Raw genomic sequence first — 9,827 nt, 5'->3', positions numbered from 1 at the left:
CGGCTTGCAGATGCTTAGGCTTGCAGAAAAATGAAGCTGCGACGAAGTGGTTCTGATCACCTGCACCCCACAAAAATATAATATTAATACAGCACTTCTATATTATTTGTTAGCAATAATACTAATTTAAGTGATGTGTAGATCATCTTTTGTGCTCTCATCACACCCCCCAATAGCTTATTGCTAGTCTCTAGCAATTAACGAGTAGATAATAAAATGAGAGTGCAAAAGGTGTTGGTTGATCCTTTGATGTTTTATTAGAACTAATTGCATAAAATTAAGATAAACACTCACTTTCGTAGGAATCACGATTGCACTTAGCACGTGCAACAAGCCGTTAAACCCCTAGGTTACCCTAGTGGACGAGTGTTGTCTCGTGAGGGTTTTCAGGAATGTTACCCACAAACATCATAAATTATATGACATGAGATTCTAATAAAAATATGAAATAAATCTTAAGCTAATACACATGTAATTAATTGATATATATTTTCAAGCATGGCAACTGTCAAAGCAAGGAAATATAAAAGTGTAGTGTGCATCAAATCGTATGACTTTCTCAGAGTACTAATACCTCCACCACAATAGGGCACCGCCTGAGTTTTAGGTGCACTACTCAAGTTCACAAGTATTTTCTACAATTTGTTAGAACCTGATCCATCAAATTTTCAGAATATCACATGTTGTCTAAATTTGTCAAGAATGGTTCGCATGTAAAAAAGAGTTATCAATCCCAACTAAACAACCCAGGTACACGGAGGTCCAATACAATGGAGTCAAACCGGCCATTACCACATGTCACTAGGTTCAGCCTAACCAACTCATTCATGCTTATTTTTATTTCATATATTTTTTTTTCAATACACATGACAACTACAGCTATCCAACCCCATTAGGCTCTAGTAAGGTCCATGTAGCGAGCTTTCAGTCAATGACCCCATATCCAGTTGGCTCAAGACATTAGGTAAAACACCCTCGGACTTAATTACTCGAACCAGACTACGCCACGAGACCAGACTTGTCATCATAAGTATTTTTTTTATTTTTTTTTTGAATAATAATTATGCAAGAAAAGAGATGGTAGACTGAACCATATAAATATTTTTATTATATGTGTGACTGCATCGTGACTATAGGTCAACCAAGGTCGGATCATAAGGCACCTAAGTAATCTAGTCGGGATATTCAACCTCTATCTTTATGTGAAAACCAAATCCTGAGCCTTATGGTACGAACAAGGATACTCATACTTCTTTTATGATAAGGCTAACAAAAATGCAGTTAACAAATATGAACTCCTGAGGCCTTCCTATTGTCATTAAGTACACGTGTGGGGATCTAATAATAGGTCTCTGATCAGTCATAGTATGCATGTGTTCCTTGTCTTAATAGTTGCACAAACTCAATATGAAAATACATGTGCATTTGCTCAGAAAAAAAGTAATAGAATAAATCAATGCAAAAACAAGTTTTTTTTTTTTTTTTTTGCAAAATATTTCCCTCCCCCAATTTAAACATTGCATTGTCCTCAATGTAAAAGATGCAAGAAAAATTATGAGAGACAATAGAGAAAATATATTGGAGAGAAGAAGAATATCTTGACGTGTTGATTTCCAGAAAAGAAGACCTACAAATAAGAAAAAAACTAGAAATAAAAGAAAAAAAATAATTCTAACTATAACCATACCTTGGCCGTCATGCTCAGTCATAGAGGCTCCTCCAAGGGAAAGGAGTCCTCTTCATCTGCAAAATTCTCAGAAAAGGTTTTAATCTTTGTCCCTTTACCTTAAAAATTGTGCCATCCTGTGGATTTTCATTTCAACTGCCCCGTATGGAATAACAGTTTTTACAATGAAAGGACCTGTCCATCTTGATCGTAACTTTCTAGGAAACAGTGTAAGCGAGAGTCATAAAAAAAACTTTTTGTGCAAGTTCAAAAGATTTCTTAGAATTGATTTTATCATGCCTATTTTATCGTTCTTTACAAGTCTAGCATTGTCATACGCATCCCGTCGAATTTCATTCAACTCACTTAATTGTAATTTTCTAGCTAAACCCAGCATCTGATACTTCAAAGTTTAATTTTCTAATGGCCCAATTGATCGGTTCTTTCAATTTTGAAATAAACCACGCAATAGCACGTATCCTGTAGGATAGTGATTACGGGTGTCGGTCCCACAGGGATTGAAGAATAAGTTATTTTTCTTTTAAAAATAAATCAACAAGAAGGATTTGCTAACTTGATTTAACTAATCAACTATGAGTACAGATTGAAATTTTATCAAAGTAAATAGATCCTAGGGTTTGGAATCCACCACATAGCATTGCATCAAGATTGTGTTCTTAATCTTATCTTTTGGAGAGGCATGCAATTTGGCTACAAGCTATAAATAAAGCATAAAGAGTTTTAGGAAGATCCATCTTCGGTATAGCATGAAGTGTCTACCTAAGTATGCTAATCTAGGGTGTAGCACACTCATCTTCCTAGGCATGGATCATCTTAGACTACTTTAGCAACATGAATAGTAAATGGCATGCTCAAGGTTTAAACATCATAAAATAATTTTTCATTGAGGATGAGAATTTAAACAAACTCCAAAAAGATTAAAAAAGTAAGAACTACAATGCCCTGTTACATTGCTAGGGCTTCATCCAGCCCTAGACTAGACGTTTAGCCGCGCATGGTGGCCGGATGTCCTTCCATCTTCAAATGAAAGCCTTCACCTCCCATTCTTCCCAATATATCACAAACTATTCTCTCTCCTCCCCTCTCTCTTCTTTTTTTTTATTTCTTTTCTCGGCTTTCTCCTTCTTCTTCTTCACCGAAACAGGGTTCCCCTGTTTCCTTCCGAACCCAGCTCTCCCCCCTTTGCCTCATGATCTTCCTCCTTTTATAGCTCCCCACTAAGGATTAGCCAGCGGTGGATCCTTGATTTCGTGTGAAGAGGAGGAAGAACGCATGCTTGATTGTTGGGCGGAATCCATGGGATCGGAAGCTGACTGCGGGATGGAGGCGCTGATCCGAGGGCGTCACGGGCGGCAGAAGCGGCGAAGGATCTGGTTGCCGGCTGCACCATGTGGGACTCGTGGCTAGAACGGGGGAATCGACGGGTGGCGACTCGAATCTCGGCCGTGATCCGCTGCGAGAGGAAGAAGATGAACAGTGGAGATCTGTGAACGTGCTGGGATGAGCGGCCGGTCCGAGATGCTGCGGCTGTAAACGGAAAGGAGTTGCGGGAGAGGAGGAAGAGGGCTGATGCGGAAGGTTTCACGAGCGGTTGGGGCGCGATGCGTGGGAGGTGTTGATCACGGCGTGGAGTCGGAAGTCCGGGAGAGGAGATGCCGCACGCGGTTGATGGCGGAGGAGCTTGATCTCCGCTGCTGGGGATTTGGATTTGGATGAAGACAGCATGGATGCGGTGGCACGCGGTTGCTCTGTGAGGCGGGATCAACGGGAGGAATAGATTGAGGGAGGAAGGAGATAAACAGTGAAACATTTTATTTATTTATTTTTTTATATTATATTATTTCCCACTGTTCATATGAACAGTGTTTTTACGGGACACTGTTCATATGAACAGTGAATCCAGTGATTTTTGGGTTTGAGGTGGGTCATGATGGTTGACTTGTCCTTGAGCCCATTGTCATTTAATTCTTGCTAAGCTGCTTCAGATCGAACTCGACCGGTCAAAACCAAGACCATGACTTAATAAAAATATTTTCCATACAATTATAACTTTCAATCTAATCAGGACCAAAACCCATTTAATTATAACCTTAGCCGAGTCAACACAATCTCCTTATATGTTTTTCTGTAGTTTTCATGAAAGATTGCAAACAAGAGAGAGAGACAAGTTCAAAATCTGGTTTAAGAAAGAATTATTTACCTCTTACCATAATTTAAATTTAATTCAATGTTTATTCAATTTCATGGTAAAATATGTATTTATCAGTTTAAAAACATTGATAAGTGCTATGAAAGGATGACTAAATTATAAATTATTAAGCACTTATCACACCCCAAACCTATGTTTTGCTAGTCCTCGAGCAAAATAAAATTAAAGAAAAGCTCTAACTCACTTTCGCAGGCATCGCGATTGCATTTACCATATGCAACAAGGCTTTAAACCCCTAGTTACCCTAGTGGACGAGTTATAGTCTCGTGAGGGTTTCCAGTGAAGATACCCACAAACTTCAATATCATTTATTGTTTATGATTAATTTGTTGTTGTTGTTGTTGTTGTTTTTTTTTTTTTAATTCAAATCTAATTTAAGATACATAAATGATAAGAATTTCAAAGCACACACGGTTTTATTTACTAAGTCAGCCCCAAATTCTAGATTAGTATGCAATCTAAGTTAAAGTCATTAAGTTTCCGTTTAGGGAGTTGTAAGACTCATTTATACTGGAGTGCTTGGTGAAATCTGGACCGTACACAAGCTAAGGGTTCGGATCTCCAAAATATTGTTAATACTAGTAGTTTCCAAGGATTGGTCGAAAAGACCTACTCACTGATTCAAAATTATCTTATCTGCAGGATTTCGAGAGTTGTGGATGTTTACTTTAGTACCTCACGGGCTTTATCTGTAATATTCCAGTTTACTCGAATTTTTGCAACGACGGCTTTCACACTATTGTCTTTTCGGTCAATACAGCATTTTTTCCTTTTTTTTTCTTTTTTTTTTTTAAGAAAGATATATAAATTGTGCACTTTTACTCTTGTGGTGATTTCTCCGTGTAACGAGCAATCAGTCGACAACTCTCACACCAGTTGGCATAAGGTGTCGGGCATCAAGACTCCCCTACGGACTTATGCTCGGAGTCCTCATCACAAGCCACTTGATCTTTGACAATAGGTAGCCCTTTTCGATGTTCCTGACTAAATCCATTTTTATTGATGTTTTTTTTTTTTTTGGATTAGATAAGTATGATTCATCAGGGTCCAAGGTTGCTACCATACTCTCAACATAATGTCGAGCCTAGACCTTAGAAGAGTCGGCCAGTGTGTAGTGAAATTCCAAAGTATTAATTAGCTTACAACTCCCTAAGAGAGACTTAATAAAAAGAACTTAAATTTGTATTACTTCCCACTAGTCATTGGGCTTTTTAGATTTTATATACCTTGTGTGTTCATCATTCTCGCATAAATGTATATAAATTAGGGCTTTTTTTTTAACAAAAACTTTTTTTAATAACTTTTTTTTATTATTTTATAAAAAATGAAAATAAACACATTTTATTTAAAAAAATATTTTTATTTTTTATTATTTTTTTTAAAAATGATATTTTTTATTATTATTATTATTTTTTATTTTTTTATTTTTTATTTTTATTTATTTTTTATTTTTTTATTTTTTTATTTATTTTTTTGTTTTTTTGACGAAAATCAAGATGAATACCCCCAAACCTAAACCTAACATTGTCCTCAATGTTAAGAAATAATCTAAGAGAATTGGGTTGCCTCCCAACAAGCGCTAAGTTTATTGTCTTCAGCCAGACATAGTGAGATAGTTTTTGCATCTCCTTCTATGAGGTCATCTATTTTGTTTATCATAAAACACTCAATTTTTCTTGCGGGTTGGTCGGCCGCATTGAACACATTTAATTTTACCTTCATATTCCCAAATGATATGTTCATTACCCCTGTTCTACAATTGATGCACGCATTGGCTGTTGCTAAAAAGGGCCGCCCAAGGATAACGGGGATTTATTTATTAGGATTGGGCTCATGTTCCATATCAAGGACAATGAAATCTACTGGAAAATAGAATTTATCTACCTTGACAAGAACATCTTCAATTATCCCACGTGGGTATTTTTACAGATCGATCAGCCAATTGAAGGGATACCGAGGTTGGTTTTAACTCACCTAAACCAAGTTTCTCATAAACTGAATAAGGTAAAAGGTTGACACTTGCCCCTAGATCTAAGAGTGCTCGATCAATGAAATTATTTCCTAAGACACAGGAGATGGTGGGAGCACCAGGATCTTTGAATTTTGGAGGGGTGTTGTGTTGGAGAATAGAACTCACTTGCTCAGTTAGAAAGACCTTTTTAGGCACATGTGTCCTAGATTTTCGCTTTTGTGTACAAAGGTCTTTGAGAAATTTGGCATAGGAGGGAACTTGTCTGATGGCATCAAGGAGTGGGAGGTTGATTTTAACTTGTTTGAAGACCTCCATCATCTCTTCTAATGAAGTTCCCTTTTTGCCAAATGGAGAGGGTGAAGTAAGAGCTTCAGGAAATGGGGCCTTTGGGATGTGAGTTTTGGCAGAAGATGGACTAGCCGAAGAAGAAGAAGAAGGTTTAGATTTTCATTTGACACATTTCTATCCTCTTCTTCACCTTCCTTATTGTTGTCCTCCCCAATCTTATTGTCTATTATACGTCCACTCCTTAGGGTAGTCAAAGCATTGGCTTGTTCATGATGAATTGCATTTAGTTGATTTTCTTGAGCCATGTATTGTCCCCTAGGATTACTTAGTGGTTGGCTTGGAAGCTTTCCTTCCTCTCGCTTGTTTAGTGCATTAGCTAGTTGACCCATTTGGGATTCTAGCTTGGCGATTGATTGCGTATGAGAGTGCACTAATTGTGTAATGGTTTCCAAACCTTGAAGGGCGTTCAACACTTTCTCCTCAAAGGCTGTGTTTCTTTGGGGTGGAGGAGGAGTGTGTTGAAATTGAGTCGAGGGACGGTAGGGATGAATATTTTGTGGGGTTTGAAAATTCTGAGGGTTTGGAAAGTTTTGGAAATAAGGTTGGGCAGTATTCGAAGCTTGCTGCTTCCAAGAAAAGTTTGGATGATTTCGCCATCCCGGGTTATATGTATTGGAAAATGGGTCATTACCCGGTCTAGGCAGTGTTTGAGCAGCATTGATGTGTTCTTGCACAAGTTCGGGGAATTGGGGCGCTGAAGGGCACTCATGAATAGGGTGGGATGGGCTAGAACAATAGTACACACTTGTGCTTGGGAAGAGTTCATGTAATGCCCACCTATCATCAGTTGGTCAATCTTATGGGACAATGCATCTACCTTGCTAGACAGGTCCATAGAATGACTTATTTCACAAATGGTCCCTTTTCTTTGAGAACTCGGGGGTGCTTGACGAGAACATGAAGCATGGTGGAGGGAGTTTTCATTTAGATTTTCAAATAATTTCCATGCTTCATGCTCATTTTGAAGCATGAATGTGCCCCCACATGCGGCATCAATCATCTGACGGTTTCGTTCTGTCAATCCGTCATAAAAACATTGCACTAGTTGCCACTTAGGTATTTGATGATGAGGGCATTTACGGATTAGGTCCCTAAATCTCTCCCAAGTTTCATGAAATTCTTCTCCCTCAGTTTGGGAGAAGCTTGTAATGGCACGTCTAAACTGGTTCGTTCTTCCTATGGGAAAGTATTTTTTAAGGAATTCTTGTTGCATTTGATCCCAAGAACGAATTGAGTTAGCTTCTAAAGAATTCAGCCATTGTTTGGCTCTATCTTTAAGGGAGAAGGGGAATAATCTAAGTTTCAGAGCATCATCAGTGAAATTCTGAATCTTGACAGTGGTGCAAATTTCAAGAAATTCATCTAGGTGTTTATATGGATCTTCGTTGGTGAGCCCATAAAAAGATGGAAGCATTTGGATCACACTAGACTTTATTTCATATTGTACAGCTGCTACTTCAGGTAATCGAATGCAAGATGGGGAAGTGTAAATAGTGGGAGTAAAGTACTCCCTCAGGAGTTTGGGTTATTCTTCAGCCATCTTAAGAGGTGGGGATGATCCTAATGTTTTGATCTTAGCTCGAATGTTCCTAAGGGTTCGTTCTATTTCAGGGTCGAAAGGTAATAGATTTTGTACTCTAGAACGACTACCGTGCATACACTAGTACTCGATCAATCAAGCATGCAAAAAAAGAGAAAAGCATATCAATCCTAGTCTTTGACCTAAAAATCACTAGACAGCTCCTAACTGGTTTGAAGAGGGCACCTAAGCCTCCAATCCGGTCTAATGAACCGAGTTGACCAGGTAAGCTCCCAGGTAAGTGGAGGGGTCACGATGCGTTCGCAAAGGTCCCACTTAAAACCCACTTGCCTCGAACAGATGAACTGTCTCCCTTATAGGGACAAAGCTTGCCTAGACATCAACTAAGCCACAGAGCGAAATTGGTGCAACTTTCGGTGATCTTCGTCCTATTGAGCTCGAATGTCCCTAGGGGCCAACGTCTAATTGATTTTAATTAAAGATGACACTATGTGAGATTGAGTTCACCTAAGTTGGGCAAGAGTCCGGTGATGAAATCCGGCTCTTATCTTGTTGGGGTGATTGCCCTTACTATGTGCAAATTGATTTGTGTATGTGTATCAAGCATGCATTCACACTCTTGCTGAAATTGAAATCAAACAATCACCACAAAATTTCAAGCTAATAATTAATTTAAATAAGAAAGGTTTAGAGGTTACCAAAGGAAATTTCCCCAGCAATTTTAAATTTTTTTTTAGCAAACCTCCAAAGCATTCCTTTCTGATAGCCCAGATCTCCTCTTCGATTTCTGATCAAATAAGACCAAGAGAAAAAAAAAAAATTAGTAGAAGAGAAAAAGGAGATAAGAAAAGTAACAATAATAGAGAATAATTTTTTATATATATATATATTTTTTTGAAAGTTTTTTTTAAATTAATTAATTTTTTTTATGATAGGAAAAATAACTATGCAAGCAATCCCCGGGCAACGGCGCCAAAAATTGATCGGTTCTTTCAATTTTGAAAATAAACCACGCAATAGCACGTATCCTGTAGGATAGTGATTACGGGTGTCAGTCCACAGGGATTGAACAATAAGTTATTTTTCTTTTAAAAATAAATCAACAAGAAGGATTTGCTAACTTGATTTAACTAAATCAAACTATGAGTACGGATTGAAATTTTATCAAAGTAAATAGATCTAGGGTTTGGAATCCACCACATAGCATTGCATCAAGGATTGTGTTCTTAATCTTATCTTTTGGAGAGGCATGCAATTTTGGCTATAAGCCTTATAAAATAAAAGCATAAAGAGTTTTAGGAAGATCCATCTTCGGTATAGCATGAAGTGTCTACCTAAGTATGCTAATCTAGGGTGTAGCACATCTCATCTTCCTAGGCATGGATCATCTTAGACTACTTTAGCAACATGAATAGTAAATGGCATGCTCAAGGTTTAAACATCATAAAATAATTTTTCATTGAGGATGAGAATTAAACAAACTCCAAAAAGATTAAAAAAGTAAGAACTACAATGCCCTGTTACATTGCTAGGGCTTCATCCAGCCCTAGACTAGACGTTTAGCCGCGCATGGTGGCCGGATGTCCTTCCATCTTCAAATGAAAGCCTTCACCTCCCATTCTTCCCAATATATCACAAACTATTCTCTCTCCTCCCTCTCTCTTCTTTTTTTTATTTCTTTCTCTCGGCTTTCTCCTTCTTCTTCTTCACCGAAACAGGGGTTCCCCTGTTTCCTTCCGAACCCAGCTCTCCCCCCTTTGCCTCATGACTCTTCCTCCTTTTATAGCTCCCCACTAAGGATTAGCCAGCGGTGGATCCTTGATTTCGTGTGAAGAGGAGGAAGAACGCATGCTTGATTGTTGGGCGGAATCCATGGGATCGGAAGCTGACTGCGGGATGGAGGCGCTGATCCGAGGGCGTCACGGGTGGCAGAAGCGGCGAAGGATCTGGTTGCCGGCTGCACCATGTGGGACTCGTGGCTAGAACGGGGGGAATCGACGGGTGGCGACTCGAATCTCGGCCGTGATCCACTGCGAGAGGAAGAAGATGAACAGTGGAGATCTGTGAACGT

At 38.6% G+C, this 9,827-nt stretch overlaps 1 non-coding gene across 1 annotated transcript; it reads left to right on the top strand.

Moving 5' to 3' along the window:
• The first annotated feature begins 7,274 nt into the window (after window positions 1-7,274).
• Window positions 7,275-7,380, top strand: LOC120112061. The gene has a single exon (XR_005513566.1). It is a non-coding gene; the product is annotated as a small nucleolar RNA R71 (small nucleolar RNA).
• The last annotated feature ends 2,447 nt before the right edge of the window (window positions 7,381-9,827 follow it).

The sequence above is a fragment of the Phoenix dactylifera genome, chromosome 9, assembly GCF_009389715.1.
Source record: "Phoenix dactylifera cultivar Barhee BC4 chromosome 9, palm_55x_up_171113_PBpolish2nd_filt_p, whole genome shotgun sequence".
Classification (NCBI taxonomy): Eukaryota; Viridiplantae; Streptophyta; class Magnoliopsida; order Arecales; family Arecaceae; genus Phoenix; species Phoenix dactylifera.
The sequence above is the reverse complement of the archived record's forward strand: the minus strand, read 5'-3'. Positions and strand labels throughout refer to the sequence as shown.